Consider the following 17924-nt stretch of genomic DNA (forward strand, 5'->3'; position numbering starts at 1 on the left):
CCCAACCCACACTCGTAAACAAGTCCATATATTTTCATGTGCCTAAATAAAGTTCCGGAAGGACAGCAGCCACAGTCAGCTGTGTTTATCCCCGGGTACAAGCAGCTTTAACTTTGCCTGGCTCTGGTCTCCAGAGCCCACATCCCTTGAGGTGAGGTTGCAGTGGGCAACCCACATAGACACCAGGCAGCTCACTAGAGATGCCTTTGTAGGGGGTCTTCAGTTCTGCTCTCTCAGTGGGAAAGAACAGGAAAGCCCAACCTACTCCCAACCACTACTCGAGCTAACTACAGGGTCAGGGGGAAAAAAGCTAAGGGCAAATGCCATTATTCGGTATGCTGTTTTATTTATACCTAAGCAGGGACACTAGAGTATGAACCCCCAGCGGCCTGGGTCTTGGGTGGGCCAGACATTATGAGTGGGTGGCTTCTAAGATTTGATGAACCCCCAAATTAAAATTCATCAAAATTAAAACTTAAAAGATTAAAAACTTTTGTGCCTCAAAAGAACACTATCACGAAAGTAAGAAGACAACCTACAGAATAAGACAGAATATTTGCAAATCAGATGTCTGATAAGGGGCTTATATTTAGGGTGTATAAAGAGCTCGTCCAACCCAACAATAAAACGGCAAATAATCCAACCAAAAAATGAGCAAAGGGTCTGAACAGACATTTCACCAAAGAAGATACACAAATGGTCCCGAGCCATCAGGGAAATACAACTCAAACCACAATGAGATACCACTTCACACTTAGTAAGAGGACTGTGACCAAAAAGACAGGTAACAAGTGTTTGGGACATGGAGAAATTGGAATCAACATATATTGCCCCTGGAAAATAGCCTGGTAGTTCCTCAAAACGTTGAACATCGAGTTACCTAGGTATATACCCCGGGGGAAAAATGAAACCATGTATCCACCCACACACAAAAACTTGCACACAAATGCTCATGGTAGCATTATTCATAATAACCCCAAAGTGGAAAGAACCTAAATACCCATCAGTTGCTGAATGGATAAGTAAAAGTCCACACAATGGAATATTATTCAGCAATAGAAAGGACTTAACCACTGCTATATGTGACAACACGGATGAATCTTCAAAACATAATGCTAAGTCAGCCACTAAAGAGCATATGTTGTATGATTCCATTTACTGTATATGAAATTTCTGGAACAGGAAAATGTATGGAGACAGCAGAGCAGTGCTTGCTGCGGTCTGGGGAGGGAATGTGGGGGCAGGTGGGGAATGACTGCTAATTGATACAGTAGTATAATGACCGTGAAAATTGATGGGGGTGATGGTTGCAGAACTCTGTGAATATATTAAAACATTAATTTTTGCACTTTAAACAATTAGGCGAACTATAAAAAATTGTGCAAATGTCCACTTTTATAAATTATTAAATATGTTCTTAATTGGGAAACGATTTTATAAATACAGTTACATTATTGTTTTGTAGATAAAGCACTTTTTAAAAAAAGTCCACAGAGCATAACACAAAATGATACCATTATTCAATGCACTTCATACTGGTTAGGTCATTTGCTGAAATTATATCTGTATAGTGCATTGATCCTGCTTCAAAGGAAGGTATAGCAAGGATTTCCAGCATGATGAACAATGTGTGGACTGAAAAGCAGAAGAAAGTATGCATAGAATTGGGTATGAAGTAAATATTATGCTTTCTTCAACATTCTATCCATAATTGTTGTTTTGAAATAAAAGAACATATTCTAAATATTAACACACACCAAGAAAAATGACATAATCAGTAAAACATGCAGAATACATTCTTAACACATTCTCTCTCTCTCTCTCTCTCTCTCTCTTACACACACACACACACACACACACACACACACACACACTCTCTCTGGCGGTCCTGTCACATCTAGAAACAACCAGGCAACTGTCTGTGGGGAGGCTTCCCGGTACCCCAAGGAAAGGAACATTTCCTGACTTGCCATCGCCACTGCGGGAACTAGTTACACTCCTAACCCAGGTACAGAGTGGGGAGGAGACCCTGTATTCGCCAGATTGCCTTTCTTTTTTCGGGGAGTGCTCTTGTGTTTTTCAGGCTAAAGAGGCTGAGACTGGGATAAGGGAGGCAGAGGACACTCAGGGGTGCGATAGAGGGTGCTAAAGAGCCGCCCTCAGCGAGCAGTACTACCACCTTGTGGCCTAGGATGGTCCCACCTCTGGGTGAGGCCCCAGGAACCCCCAGTGGGGATGCTTCATACTAGGTAGAAGAAAACATTGGGTAATTCAGTAACATCTCTTCAAACATGATTTTTATCTTCTTAACATAAAGACAATTCATGCTCGCTTTATAAATTCCAGAAAGTTGAAATAAGAAAAAATAAAAACTACCTGTAAATCCAACCTGGAGAGAGAATCAAGGTTGAGTACTTGGATGTATATTTTTCCAGTCTTTTTTTTTTTTTTAAACAAAAATAGGATTAGACAGTACATACCATTTTTCCTTTTTTTTTTTTTTAACTTTATTTATTTATTTTGAAAGAGAGAGAGCACGAGTGAGCAGGGGAGGGGCAGAGAGAGAGAGAGGAAGAGAGAGAGAATCCCAAGCAGGCTCCGCAATGTCAGCTTGGAGTCCCATTTTGGGGCTGGAACTCAGGAACTGGGAGATCATGACCTGAGCTGAAATCAAGTGTTGTTAGCTTACCTGACCCAGCTACCCAGGCACCCCCATACCATTTTTTCATAAGCTAAATATATTGTACCAATATCTTTCTACTTGTTAAACATGGTTCTGCAATTTTTTTTTCTAATTAAGGAAAAAGAATGGGCTCCTATATACAAGTCATCCAGCCTCAAATATTGTCAACACATGGTTGATCTCACAACATTTTTGATGCCTGTGCTACATTCCTTTCTTTAGGTGACCGGGCCATAGTTTATCTAATCAACAATAAAGAGGTGAGCATTTAAATTATACAGTTTCTTCACCGATGTATTATTATACTGGCATGAACAACCCTGCTGCTGAATCTTTACAGGAGCCCATAGTTATTTTCTTGGATAAATACCCAAGTTAAAGTTGTTATGAAGTTTGTAAGATTTCTCATATATTATCCAGACACTTTCCAGAAAAGCTGAATTAGGAGCCTTTTTTTTTAAGTTTATTTATTTATTTTGAGAGAGGGAGAGAGAGAGCAAGGGAAGGGGAGAGAGAGAGAGAGGGAGAGAGAGGATCCCAAGCAGGCTCCTCACTGTCAGCGCAGAGCCCAGTATGGGGCTTGAACTCACAAACTATGAGATCATGACCTGAGCTGAAATCAAGAGTCGGCTGCTTAACCTAATGAGCCACCCAGGTGCCCCTAGGAGCCTTTTTAAGTATATATAAAAAAAACTGAGGACCTTCTCCACATATAACAGTGAAGAGAAACTAGCAGAGAAAACTTAGAATAATAAAAATACTACAAATTCAGCAACATTTTAAAGGGAGTTTTAGTTTTCTTAATCACAATTACACCTATATATCTTTTCTTCATATTTTTAATTTTCAAAAATCCAAAACCACCAAAAAGTTGAAAGAATAGTACCATGAGCATCCCTAAACCTTCTATCAAGCATCAACAATTTTTAACGTTTTACCACTTTGCTCTTTCTCGCTCTAGATGTATGAATGAATTTTCATGGAACCTTTCTTTAAGTTTTATTCACTAAATTATTTTATTTTAGAGAGAGAGAGAGAGAGAGAGAGCACACACAAGCAAGGGAGAGGGGCAGAGGGAGAGAGAGAATCTTAAACAGGCTCCACATTCAGCCCGGAGCGCCACACAGGGCTTGAACCCACGACTCTGGGGTCATGGCCTGAGCCGAAATCAAGTCAGATGCTCAACCAACTAAGCCACCCAGGCACCCCTAGAGCTTTATTTATTTAAGTAACCTCTGTACCCAAAGTGGGACTTGAACTCCCAGAGATCAAGAGTTGCATGGCCTTCCCACTGAGCCAGACAGGCACCCCTTGCTGAACGTTTTGAAAGTAAATTGCAAACATCATGCCCCCTCCTCCCTAAATACATTAGCATGCATCTCCTAATATAAGGGCATTCCCTTATATAATTACAGAACCATTATCATACCTAAGAAAACTAACAATAATTCCATATGTCATCTAATATTAGTTTACATGAAAATTTCCCCTATTGTCCCCAATTATAGTTTTGAAGAAAATCGGATTCGATCAAAGCTCATGAATTGTTGCAACGTTTAATCCAGATTAGTCACTCCTTTCTTTTTTCCAAGACAGTGTCCTTTTGTAGGCCAGCTTTCTTACAGAATGTTTCACATTCTGGATTTAGTGGTTGTTTCCTCATTGAGTTGTTCAACTTGTTCCTCTGTCCCCTGTGTTTTCTGCAAATTGGAAGTTAGGTCCAGAGGCCTTCTATAAAAGAGGTGTGCCATACTTAATTATATGGTGTCCTGATTGTACACTGTTCTTCCCTCTGAGGTACATGGCTTATATAGTACTCAAGTATTTGTTAGATAAATAAATAATTTGCTTGCATCCTTGTGCAGTGATTTTTAAGAGGCATTATATGGATCACTGGTGATCTTGAAGATATTTTCTCTTTTTTTTTAAGTTTATTTATTTATTTGAAAGAGACAGAGACAGCATGAGTGGAGGAGGGGCAGAGAAAGGGAAAGAGAGAAAATCCCAAGCAGTCTCCATGCTGCCAGCACAGAGCCCGACTTTGGGCTTGAACCCACGAAACTGGGAGATCATTACCTGAGTGGAAACCAAGGGTCAGATTCTTAACCGACTGAGCCACCCAGGCGCCCGTTGAAGATATTTTCAACAGACATGAGCAAATGAGGAAAACAGGGCTATGGAATGAGTTTTCCAAAAAGCCAATTTTATTTCATTTAAAAGACTTGCTAATTCACCTGACAAATTACTTACCAAATTCCAAAGGGAAAAATAGTAATTTAACAGTGGGGAAACACAGTTACCACCATTCTAACCAAGTGATCAAAATTAACATTTCTCAAAGTATGACAAACCAATGTCATGTGCCTCTTGATGTGATATACTGAGAAAGGACACATCACTTCTGTGGTATTCTTGGCAAAAACGCATTACCTGAATATAATCATGAGGAAACATCAAACTCCAACTAAGGGACATTCTACATAGTAACTGGCCTGTACTGAGAAAAAAAAAAAAAAAAGCCAATATCATGAAAGACAAAGAAAGGCTGAGGAACTGCTCAGATTGAAGGAGACTAAAGAGACATGACAGCTAAATGCAATATGAGATTCTGGATGGGATCCTGAACCAGAGAAAACAATAGCTATTAGAAGGAGGAGGAGGGGAAGCAGGAGGAGGAGGAAGAGGGGGAGGAGAGAGAAAGGAAGAAGAGAAGGAGAGGGGGAGGAGAGGAGGAAGTGGAGAAGGAGGAGGAAGAGGGGGAGGAGAGAGAGGAGGAGGAGGAGGTGGGAGGGAGGAGAGGGCTGTAACAGCGGGGTGGGGAGGGACATTACTGGGACATCTGGCAAAATTCGAAGAAGGTACATAGATTAGATAATGGTATTGTATCAAAGATGCTAAATTTCCTGATTTTGATAATAGTACTGTGGTATTTCAGGGTTAAGAGGGGCCATATCTACAATTTACTTTCAAATGGTTTAGGTAATACATTTATTGGTATAGAGACTTCTCTCTCTCTCTCTCTCTCTCTCTATTGGTGTGTGTGTGCCCGTGTGTGTAGAGAAAGAGAGCGAACAATAAACCAAATATGGCAGAATGTTAGTACTTTGTAAATCCGAGTGAAGGGTATATAGGAATTCATTGTACTATTCTTGCAATATTTCTGTAAGTTTGCAATCATTTCAAAACAAAAACTCAAAAAAATTGTTTTAAGTTTATTTATTTCGAGACAGAGAGAGAGAGAGAGAGAGAGAGAGAGGACAAGTGGAGGAGAGGCAGAGAGAAAGGGAGAGAGAGAATCCCAAGCAGGCTCCACACTGTCAGTGCAGAACCCCACATGGGGCTCAAGTTCACTATGAGATCACGACCTGAGCTGAGATCAAGAGTTGGCTTAACCGACTGAGCCACCCAGGTACCCCTCAAAAAAAAAAAACTTTTTAAAAAGCACAATGTTAGTAATGCATCTATGTCATTCCCATATTATTGGAATTAAAGTTTATGGATAAATGAAATGATGGTGATAGTAGATGGTACTTACTGTCAGTAAACTTCTCGGCAAAGTAAAAAGTTAGAAACTCCAATGCTTTTTCCTGGTGTATAAAAATCTGGAAATATGAGAAGCACTATTTTAGTGTGTATCCCTGAAAGGATGGACTCCTGTCTTCATCCAGAGGCAGGACACAGTGTGTCCTCAGTAATGGGCCAAGAATAGCCCTGTGGTGGACTTATGGGGCATGAGGGAACTTTGCACATATCTTCTTGGGCACCCATCCATAGCACATGTCCCGAGTGCCCTTGGAAAGGGGAGTCCTGCCTCTTTTGGCATGTGACCTGCTGTCTAGCCTAGGTGTGGTGGGGAGCACCAGAGCTGATCATAGGGACAAAGTTGACAACATTGTCTCTTTTTGGAGACAGCAACAACCGAGAGGGAAAACCATGGCAAGTGATAAAGGTAGGCTCTTAAATTAAGCCCTGGGCTACCTGGGGCTTGAGTCTTGATTGAAGGGGTAGGATTTAGCCAAGCTAGGGGAGAGGGTGATGACCTTCCCTTGGGGGCCCATGAATACAGTCAGTAGGTGCTCAGAAAGTGGCAATGTTGCCTCCATAAACTCCAGGAAACGGGCAGCCAAGACTCTGAGAATTAAACCAGCTGTTGCTTCCTTTACCAATTTTTGGTGGGAATGTTTAGCTGACCAAACAGCAACCCAGGGTGTACCAGAGGGAAGGATGAGGCAAGCTCCCCTCCTCCCCCATCATCCCAGGAGGTCCTTGGAAGATGCTGGACCTTCAAAAGCAGGTGAGGTTAGGAAAACAGGGCTCCATCCCTTTGGGCAGAAAAGGCAGGAACCGAAATCTGCTCTGTGAACCCCAGCAGGCCTGCTGGGCAGGAAGAGAGGGTCCTGCCACACCTCTGGATCCCACTGACAGCTCTGTGAGTGAGCACAAGTGAGGGTACAGACTGGGGGTGGGGCCCAGAGCAGGGTGGAAGGTGGAGTCTCAAGTGGGGACACATACAGGTCACATAAATTCCATCAGGCAGAGTCAGGAGAATCTTCTGTGCTCGACTGGGCCAGTGATCCCAGATGCAAGGAGGGGTTTGGGGAGGGGGCTGAGTCAGGGACCACGATGGCAGCTGGGAGAGGGCAATGTTTGGAGTCCCTGTTAAGGACGGATAGTGGTGACTTGGAGAAATAGGAAACCAGAAATAACCACGAGGTTGTGAAAACAGGGATGGGAATGGGGTTGGGGGTTGAGCACCAGTCTTATTGCTGAAGGAGCTAAGTGAACTTGAGCTGTGGTGAGGGTCAAGCGTCAAGGGTGGAGCTGAGGAAGGGTCTGGGGGAGACTGGGTCACTGGGGAAGACAGAGTGATGACGGGCACGGGTGGGGGGGTGGGTGCTGGGATGGGGAGGACAAAGACGAAGAGGGAAACCCTAGGTCCCTACAGATGGACGTTCAGCAGGTGAGAGTGTTAGAGGCCGGAGAGTTCATGCCTATCCTCAAAACAGAAGTTTGGGGAGCAGAGGGTCATGGCAGAGGCGGGTGGGATGTGGTCATGGGGAGAGGTCAGGAACTCCTGACGTCCTCCGTGGGTGGGAGGCTGCCTGCTTGGCCTTGCCTGCAGGAGGGCTGGCTCTTGTCACTGCTGCATCACCAGCTGAGCACACTGAGGCGGTGACCCTGTTTCACACAGGCCTGTCCCAATCCAAGCAACGTCGGGAGAGTAGTTTTAGATCTGCGGTGTAAAACGTTCTGTTCCGACCAGACAGAGCACAGGCCCCCGGGGAGGCACACGGCCGCGCTCTCCGCCCGCGGCGGTTATCCGGTTGGCGGCCCCCCTTCCTGCCGGCCGCCGGGGCCAAGAGGGCGCCCAGTCTCCGCCCCGTCGGCGGCGGCCGAACCGGCTGCGCGAGATCCACGCTGAGGCGGCCGGCACGTTCCCGCCGGCTCAGCGCCAGGGGGCGGTGCTGCGAGCGAAAGGAGCCGAGACCTTGACCCCAGCCCGGTCCGTGGGGAGAGAGCGCTGGGCCCTGCGGCGCGTCCTTTCGCACTCCCCCGGCTCGCTGGCTGGGGAGTCCGGGTGGCCGAGGGCCACAGTGAGGACAGCTCGAGGAGAACACAGGGTCCTGTCACCTGCCCGAGCTGTGGGCCTCTGTGGCCAGCTCCCGGGGAAGGCGTGGGCGAGATTCACAGCGGGGCGCGACAACTGAGAGGCGGCTCCGGCTCCGGGCTCTCTGCGTGCCGCCGGTGACCGGCACGAAGCCAGAGTGGAGCGTGAGAGGGAATCATTGGCGCCCCAGACAGGGAGGTTTTGCTGGCCCACGGGTGAGGCCAACTGGAGCTCACCTCAGCCACGTCCCCACCCCACGCGCCCACTCCGGGGCGCAAAGACGCTGCTGTTGTCATAGAAACACTCGCTTCGGCGCTCAGACCTCAGCCCACCGTTTGCAGTGAGGCAGGTTCTTCAGCCAGTCCGGTCCACACGACGTTAAATGTCTGTCATTTATTAAGCCTGTACCCTGCACTCAGGACTGTGCCAGACACACAGATACACCAGATTTGGGTGTTTGCAGCCTACCTTTCCTCCCTGTGCCACCCTTGAAGCAGGATTTACCAACTCCCCTCACTCCTCCAAAAGGTCCACTTACACAAGAGCTTTATCTTGTAGACTGTTTTTTTTTTTTTTTTTTTTTTTTTTTTTTTTTTTTTTTTTTTTTTTTGGAGGCGTAGAGAGGAGACCAAAGAAGGGGAATTTTACGCATACAGCAGGGTGCAGTATTTCCTTCCATTAGACCTCTCTTCCCTTATTCGCCTTTTAGGGTGTTCCTCATCCACCCTTCCTCTGAGAGGGCTCTGAATCTTGCCCAGTCCCAAGCACTCCCTCCAAGATTTTCCTCTCAGCTTCGGCATCTCTCCCCCTTCCTCATGCAGAGAAGAGCAGCTAGGTCCTGCCTTCCTAGAAATGCTCTTGAAGAGGCATGCTCTCACCCACGCTGGACATGGTGCTAAACAAAGACCCTCACATCACCAGCGTTCTCCTTCTGCAGAGATCAGCAATAGCTTTTATTTCTGAAACGCAGTACTTTCTCTCATACAATTGTCCCCCAAATCCACATGGGGTAGGTATTATTCCCATTTTACAGATGAGGAAACTGAGGCTTGGAGAGGTTAAGTAACATCCTCAATATCACATGTAATAAGGACTGAACCAGCATTTAAACAGAACCAGTCAAGCTCTTTCTCCTGTCCTAAGCAGTCTCATGGTAAGGCAGTTTAAATAGCTACATCTGAAAAATTAAAAAAAAAAAAGGGGGGGGGGCACCTGGGTGGCTCAGTGGGTTAAGCAACTCACTTCGGCTCAGGTCATGATCTCACAGCTTGTGAGTTTGAGCCCCTTCTGTGCTGACAGCTCAGAGCCTGAAGCCTGCTTCGGATTCTGTGTCTCCCTCTTTCTCTTTGTCCCTTCCCCACTCACACTCTGTTTCTCTCTCTCAAAAATAAATAAACATTTAAAAAAAAGATACAGAACATTTCCATCACTCCAGAAAGTTCCCTCTGCCCTTCTCAGTCTATACCATCCAACAATACCACTGTTTCTGATTTCTTATACCACAGATTAGCTTTTTTTTTTTTTACAGAACTTCATTTAAATGGAATCATAGTCCAACTTATTTAGCATAACCCATTTGAGATTAGTCATGCTTAAGCATGTAGGTATCATCAGTAGTTTGTTCTTTTCATTGCTGAGGAGTATCCTGTCGTATGAATACATCACAGTGTGTTTTCAGTTATTTGTTGATGGACATTTGAGTTGTTTCTAGTCTTTGGCTGTTGTGAATTAAGCTGCTATAAACATTTGTAGGCAAGTGTTTCCGTGGACAAAGATTTTCGTTTCTCTTGGTACTTACAAGTTGAATAGTGTCTATTTAACTTTATAGGACACTGTCAAATCACTTTCTAAAGGTTGTAAATGTTGATATCATAAAAAGAGGAAACTGAGGCCCTGCCAGGTTCATTTATTGCTCCCAAAATAACTTGTCCAAGTATGTGTGTTCTGGAGTCTTTCTCTAGTTGGGGATAACGGAGAAGAGAAAGCTGGGGCCGGGAAGAGGACAGGCTGTAAGGTGTGAGGGAAGAGGATGCTACTATACCCAAGGGGAGCCAGCCTGGAGGGGCCCTCTCCCCGTCCTGGAGGAGGGCCGTGTGCAGTCCAGCTGGGCCCCTGGGATCCAGCCTGGGGTGTGGCCGACCACACCCCCTGGCCCGCCACAGCTCTCTCAGACTTCCGCACCAGGAAGCAAGGCAGTAAGCTGCCCTTTCCACCCCGGCTCCGGTGAAACACCAGACTAGAGCTCTTTGCCCGGGATGATTCTCTGCGGATTCTGCAGGGGGGATCCACTCCACCTCCAGAGGCTGGTGGAGGACGGGTTTCCACCTCTTGGAGGGGATCCGGGAGCCCCCTCCGGCCTTGGCCTTGGCCCGCGTCTTTCAGACTTGGCTGCCCCTGCTGCCGCCGACGCCAGCAGCCTGCACAGCACGCGCTGGCTTCTTACGTCTTTTTGTCTCTTCTCCACTAAGTGATTTTTCAGGAGGCAGCTCACATGAAGAAGCGAGATCACATTTGTATCATAAAATCAAACATCTCAGCTGAATTATCCTTTGGCTGGAAAGACACCAATTCGAAGATTCTAACAATAGCGTTGTTGACATTGAAACAGGAGTGGAGGAAATAGATTTTTTATAGAGAGGAAATCGATTTTTAAATGTTGGCGTTTGATACAGACAGCCATTTGAACCAGAAAATACCATCCAACATACAATAGGTAATTGACTAAATAGAGAGCAAACACATTTTCATCAATGAGATGGAAACTGCCTTTTTTAAAAATCTGAAGATACACTCTCAGGAGGCCCAATTTACCTGGCAACTTTCTATCTTCCTTGTCCTTTCATGCTAATATTTTGATTTATTTGAAAGGAAGAAGGGAAAATGCATAAGCAGTGCTCATGATAAAAGAGATGAAAGTCTGAGAGGCCTAATCAATCAACAAGTTGTCCTTAGACCCCTGCTGGCTGCCTAGGTTAGCCTATGTGGAGGCTCGAGCAGAGGTGAGGGCTGGTGGTTTTGCTGAGAAGACAAGACTTGGGCAGAAGAAGCAATTACTGAGTCATACAAGATGATCTATACCATACAATAAAGTCACTGGCCATGAAAATTCACATTTCCCAAGACCATCATCATCCTACCAACACTGCATTCAAAGTTCTCTGAGATCTCATTACTTTTTAAAATTTAGCTTATTGATTAGGCAATACATTACCCAGGTTCAAACATTAGGAGATTTTTTGAAACATTTTCACAAAAGTCTCCTTCCTATGGTAGGAAGTCTCCTTTCACATTTTCACAAAAGTCTCCTTCCTTAGCTACTGGTTTTTATCTGCCCCTCCTCCACTGTTATTTATCTGATCCCAGAGTTTCTTTATGTGCCAATAAGCACACAGGAATAATCTCCCCTTTTTTTGCACAAAATGTAGCATACTGTTCACACGGTTCTGCATCTTGCTTTTTCCCCTTAATGTATCTTGAAGATCTTTCCATGTCAGCATACAGAGAGGTTCCTCGTAAAAAAAAAAAATGTACTTTTCATAGTATGATAATGTTCCACTGTATGAATGAGCCATGAATTAATTATCCAGTCCTCTTATATATAGATATTTAGATTGTTTCCAGTGTTTTTGCTATTAAAAACAATAAGGCAAGGAGCCTGGGTGGCTCGGTCATTCATTAAGCATCTGACTTTGGCTCAGGTCATGATCTCACGGTTTTGAGTTCCAGCCCTACATCTGGTGAGCTTGTGTCCCGCTTCGGGTGAGCCCCACTTCTCTCTCTCTCTCTCTCTGCCCCTCAGGGAATTCTCTTTCTCTGCCCTTTGCTCACTTGTGCCCTCTCTCTCTCTCTCAAAACAAAACAAAAACCGAAAAAACAATAAGGCAATGAATGACCCAGTATACATGTAATTTTGCACGTTATATATATATTTTTTAATTTTTTTTTTCAACGTTTTTTATTTATTTTTGGGACAGAGAGAGACAGAGCATGAACGGGCGGGAGGGGGGCAGAGAGAGAGGGAGACACAGAATCGGAAACAGGCTCCAGGCTCCGAGCCATCAGCCCAGAGCCTGACGCGGGGCTCGAACTCACGGACCGCGAGATCGTGACCTGGCTGAAGTCGGACGCTTAACCGACTGCGCCACCCAGGCGCCCCTGCACGTTATATTTTTGAGATACATTCCTTGAAGTGGATTTGCTGGGTGTAAAGGTAAGTGCATTTTCGGTTTTGAGGGATATTATCAAATTGCTCTCCACGGAGATTGTCCCACATGACCCTCCCCTGTTTCCCCACACCCTCCCCTACACAGTGTCGTATCAAAAGTTTAGATTTTTGCCAAACTCTTAGTGAAGATGTTCTCTCAGTGTCGTTTTCACTTACACTTATGAACGAGGTTGACCATCTTGTCATATAAGTAAGGGTCTTTGTATTTCTTTTCTGTGTATAATCTTTTATATCGTTTGCTCATTTTTCTGCTAGAGTCTTAGTGGGTTTTTGTTTCATTTTCAAGAGTCCTCTGTATAACAGGAAAATTAGATTTTCGTTATTCAAGTTGCAGATATTTCCCCAAATTTTACATTGTCTTTTGAAGCTTTGCTTACAGTATTTTTGCCATGCAGGAGTGTTTCCTTTTTAGTGTGGTTAAATACATCAATCATTTTGTGTGTGTGGTTGCTGGGACTTAGTCATAGATAAAATGACCTTCCCACTTTAAGGGAGGAGCTTATGAAAACAACAGAATATATTGTATTTTTAAGAGACTATTTTTAAAAGTTTATTGATTTATTATTTATTTAAATAATCTCTACACCCACCATGGGGCTTAAACCCACAACCCCCAAATCAAGAACCGAGTGCTCCACTGACTGAGCCGGCCAGGTGCCCCTTTATAAGACTCTTTACAGGGCATTTACTGCATATCATTGATTCCCTGCCTGCCTCACATTAGTACATAAGTAAGCAAGATATGATAAAAGTGACTGCTCTTTTAAAAAGAAAAATGTCCATATTCAGATATTTTTAGATGGTTTTACTTATTATGTTTTCATCACATAAAGAACAGAGATTTAATTCCTTGACCAATTGCCAGATTCAGAGCTGGAGAGCAGATTCAGAACTGGAGAGCCCATTCAGAGCTGGGAAATCTCAACTTAGGGTATATTTTTATAGAATGTATGCTTTCACATCAAAGGAAGAAGTATTCATGAAGGGAATTGATGCCTCTACTCTATATAAAACTATTACAATAAATATTTTTGAACTGAATACTCAGGTAAGGTACAATCATAACAAACTCTGGACCCACCTCAATCCATCAAAAATCAATACATATTTAGCAGATGCCTGCTGTGGCGAGGCACTGCTAAGCACTGTGGGGAATATAGAGAAATTGCAGGGTCATTGTTCATGTTTACCCTTTAATATTTTACATAATTTTGCACATATTTATATGACAATTTAGGCATTAAGTCATCTTTCTAAGACAAATCATCCAGAAACATTGGCCAGGAGAGAGCAAATATGAATAACGATGTGGTTTTTTTACTAAAATTAAAAAAGGAAAAGAGGTGATACTTCGCTTCTCTTTGACCAACTTCAGGGGTGATAGAGAGGAGGCCAGACTGCAGTCTCCCTTGAATTGATGTATCTTGAGTTCTCTCTACATCTACCCTCCTAATGGAGTGAATGGAGGTGGATGGTAGTCATCTTGCCATGCCCTCCTTCACTCTCCAATGCCTAATTCATTCCAACTTGAGGGAACACTTTTATGACCATTGCTTTTGGGGCAATAAAGTAGTATCCTTATAAAACATGAGTAATTATGCAATCTCTTATTATCCCTATTTATTATGTAGTGCAGTGTGTTATCGAATGTGCTTGGGGGAAGCAGTGACAAGAGGTATATTGAATGGTGAAGTCTCCAAATACATTCAGACATTTTTGCATTCATCCTTATGGATATAATTTCCATCTATTAGGTAGTAGAGATGGAGGGCAGTCTATTAGACTCCATGCTCCTTTTTCATCATACAGTGTTTTTCTAGAAAGGGGCTCCCCATCCAGGAACTGTATTTCTAGCTCCTCTTATGTCTAGGAGGGACCACGTGCTAAATTCACATGGATGGAATATGAACAGAAGTCACTGTGTACCACTTTCAAGCCAGGTTTAAGAAATGTAGGTTTCTTGCTTCAGATTCTCTGCCCCTCCCCCACTCATACTCTATCTCCCAAAAATAAATAAAACATTAAAAAAAAAAAAAAGAAATGTAGGTTTCTTAAGTTGTCTCTTTGCTGACTGGCTGCAGAGGATAACAAAGCCCTGGGAGATGGTGTAATGCTGTGATGGTGATGGGGAGGGGCGGGGATGCCCTGGGCCTAAATCACTAGAGGAAGAATAAATACCAACTGAAACCATTAACATTGGACTGTTATGAGGGAGAAATATACCACTGTGGTGTTAAATCTCTGAAATGTTGGGGTTCAGACATTACAGCAGGTAGCATCACCCTAACTAAAACAAAAATCCTTTCATTATAGGGTGCTTTTTCCTGGGCTATCACTTCAATATGGAATGTAGATCAGTCGTCTATCTCAGCTGCATAAGTTTGGTCCCTCGGTCCTTATGAAGATTATCATTAAGTTGACTGTTCTTTCTTTAGCCATGTTCTCATTTAGTGACCCGGATGAACAATACAAAGTCTAAAATGAAATTTGCAGACAAATACAAAGCTGAAAGGGATGGCACGATGCTCAATGAGAGAACCAAGATCGCACATTTTCTAGATTGGAATGATGGGTCAAGAGTAACAAGATGAAATTTAGGCATGTATTGAAATGATATGCTTTCAGCGGCGCCTGGGTGGCTCAGTTGGTTAAGCGTCCAACTCTTGATTTCAGCCCAGGTCATGATCCCAGGGGCGTAGGACTGAGCCCTGCATCGGGATCCACACTCAGCACAGATTCTCTCATCTTAAGATTCTCTCTCTCTCTCCCTCTGCGCCTCCCTCCATCTCTCTCTCAAAATTAAAAAAAAAAGAGGGGGCACCTGGGTGGCTCAGTCGGGTAAGCATCTGACTTCCGCTCAGGTCATGATCTCACAGCTTGTGAGTTTGAGCCCTGCATCGGGCTCTATGCTCAAAGCTCAGAGCCTAGAGCCTGCTTTGGTTTCTGTGTCTCCCTCTCTCTCTCTGTCCTTCCCCCCCACTCTTGCTCTGACTCCCTCTGTCTCTCAAAAATAAAGAAGCATTAAAAAAAATTTTGATTAAAAAAATGAATGATATGCTTTCATAGACAGTGGTTTGAAACAATTGCAGTGATTCATACATTATGATGAATACGGATGTGCAACATATGATACGCAATGAAAGAAAAAAAAAAGGCATCATTTCTGCCAGGTGTAAGGGAAAAGTGATTTTTGTGCTCCATGAGATGCAGCTTATGCTCCAGTCACCTGAATAAAGAATCTGGGTCAGAATGCTTTGAATTGTCACCTATATACTTTGAGTGGGTTCACTTCTCCAGACACGGAGACTTCCCTCCACCTGGAAGACCTTGTTTATTTGAAGGACGAGACACGCATCAGAAAGACCAGACTCAAAAAGATTAAAACCTACAGCTTGTTTCTAAGCATCGACTATATTCAAAGAAAATAAAGAAATAAATAAAACCTTCATCTTTTAAAATTCATTAAAACTCACATTTATAGAAAAATGGGGACTCGTTCTATGTCAGACTGTCTAGGTGTTGACCTCAGTGGTGAAATGGAATGTGGTTCTGTGTGAAATTACCATAACAATAATCACTCATCTTTACAGTGCTCTGGAGTTGAGCCGTCCAATAGAAATATAATGTAAGTCATACGTACAATTTTAATTTTCTAGTAGCCACATTAAAAAAAATAAAGAGGGGGAGCCTGGGTGGCTCAGTCGGTTAAGTGTCTGACTTTGGCTCAGGTCATGATCTTGCAGTTTGTGGGTTTGAGCCCCGCGTCAGGCTCTGTGCTGACAGCTCGGAGCCTGGAGCCTGCTTCGGATTCTATGTCTCCCTCTCTCTCTCTGCCCCTCCCCACTCGTGCCATGTCTCTCTCTGTCTCTCAAAAATAAACAAACATTAAAAAAAAAAGAAACAGGTGAAATTAATTCTAGTAATATATCTTATTTAACCTGATATATTATCATTGTGACATATCTTCCATAGGAAAAATTATTAATGAGATTCCTTGCATTTTTTTCATACTAAGTATTCAGAATCTGTGTACTTCACACTCGCAGGACATATCAATTCAGACTAGGCATTTTACAAGTGATCAGGAGCCACATGTGGCTAGTGGCTCATGGATTGGCACAGTTTTTCTTTTTAATTTTTTTTTTATGTTTATTCATTTTTGAAAGACAGAGAGAGACAGAGCACAAGCAGGGGTGGGACAGAGAGAAAGGGGAGGACACAGAATCTGAAGCAGGCTCCAGGTTCTGAGCTGTCAGCACCAGAGCCTGATGCAGGGCTTGAACTCATGAACCGCGAGATCATGACCTGAGCCGAAACTGGACGCTCAACCGACTGAGCCGCCCAGGCGCCCCGGATTGGCACAGTTTTAGTGAGGGACACTGTCTCATCTAATCCTCTGCTGTAGGTATTATTGTTCACATTGTACAGATAATAAAATTTCTGCAGAACTGAAGCGATTGCTCCAAGACACACAGCCCTAATGGAAGAATCAGGACTCAAAGCCAACTTTCCCAATGGGCAGTGTATCTGGGTATTAAGTGGGTTGACGTGGAGTCACATGGAACTGGCTTCAAATCCTGACTCTGACGGTTACTTAACTGTGTTACGTTTGGCACATTTTTTTACCCTGACACTCAGTTTTATTATCTGAAAAATAGTGATAATAAGAATTCTCATCGGCTACTGTGGGATTAAATGAGACAATGCATGCAAAGTGCTCATCACAGTGCTCACCCACGGCAAGTAGCATGGTCATTACCTTGACAACATGCCTGGTGCTCTTTCCACCTTCCCCACACTGCCTCCCAGGAGCTTCTTGCATTCAATGAGGGTTCATTTTTTTTTTTTTTTAATGTTTATTCACTTGGGAGAGAGAGAGAGAGAGAGAGAAGCAGAGAGAGAGGGAGACACAGAATCCAAAGCAGGCTCCAGGCTCTGAGCTGTCAGCACGGAGCCTGATGCGGGGCTCGAACCCACGAACTGCAAGATCATGACCTAAACCAAAGTCGGTCACTTAACCGACTGAGCCACCCAGGTGCCCCAATGGGGGTTCATTTTTGATGGGTAACTCTTACTGCCTGTTCTGACTCCAAAGGGCCTCACCCTTCTACATCACAGCTGCTTTGCTGTCCATCTTGTTTAAATACATTGTTGCCACCTTCCAACAGCCCCAGGGTGCTGACAAACCACAAAGCAAACCCGGAAATGTTGTATGCTAACCACACAGTCCCATTCTGAGATCCCCCATCAAAGAGCCACCTCATGGCTGTGGGGGGTCATAGGAATACCTGGCACTTGGTTCTGGGACTGTCCACTCCTTCTTTAAGCCCTCTGCAATCCGCACAGCGGACGGGAAGAGGTTGAATGTCCCCAGGCAGGACCTGGGTGTTCTCCTAGCCTCCTCCCTG

At 44.0% G+C, this 17924-nt stretch overlaps 1 long non-coding RNA gene across 2 annotated transcripts in view; it reads right to left on the reverse strand.

Annotated features, from left to right (window-relative positions):
- The window catches only part of LOC131516751 (uncharacterized), a 36281-nt gene extending 29973 nt beyond the window's left edge, over positions 1–6308 (reverse strand). For both annotated transcript variants that reach the window (XR_009264217.1, XR_009264216.1), the window contains exon 1: positions 6219–6308. This is a non-coding gene — a long non-coding RNA (uncharacterized LOC131516751). The remainder of the gene's footprint in view (positions 1–6218) is intronic.
- Between the last annotated feature and the right edge of the window lie 11616 nt (positions 6309–17924).

The sequence above is a fragment of the Neofelis nebulosa genome, chromosome 7, assembly GCF_028018385.1.
Source record: "Neofelis nebulosa isolate mNeoNeb1 chromosome 7, mNeoNeb1.pri, whole genome shotgun sequence".
NCBI classification, from domain to species: Eukaryota; Metazoa; Chordata; class Mammalia; order Carnivora; family Felidae; genus Neofelis; species Neofelis nebulosa.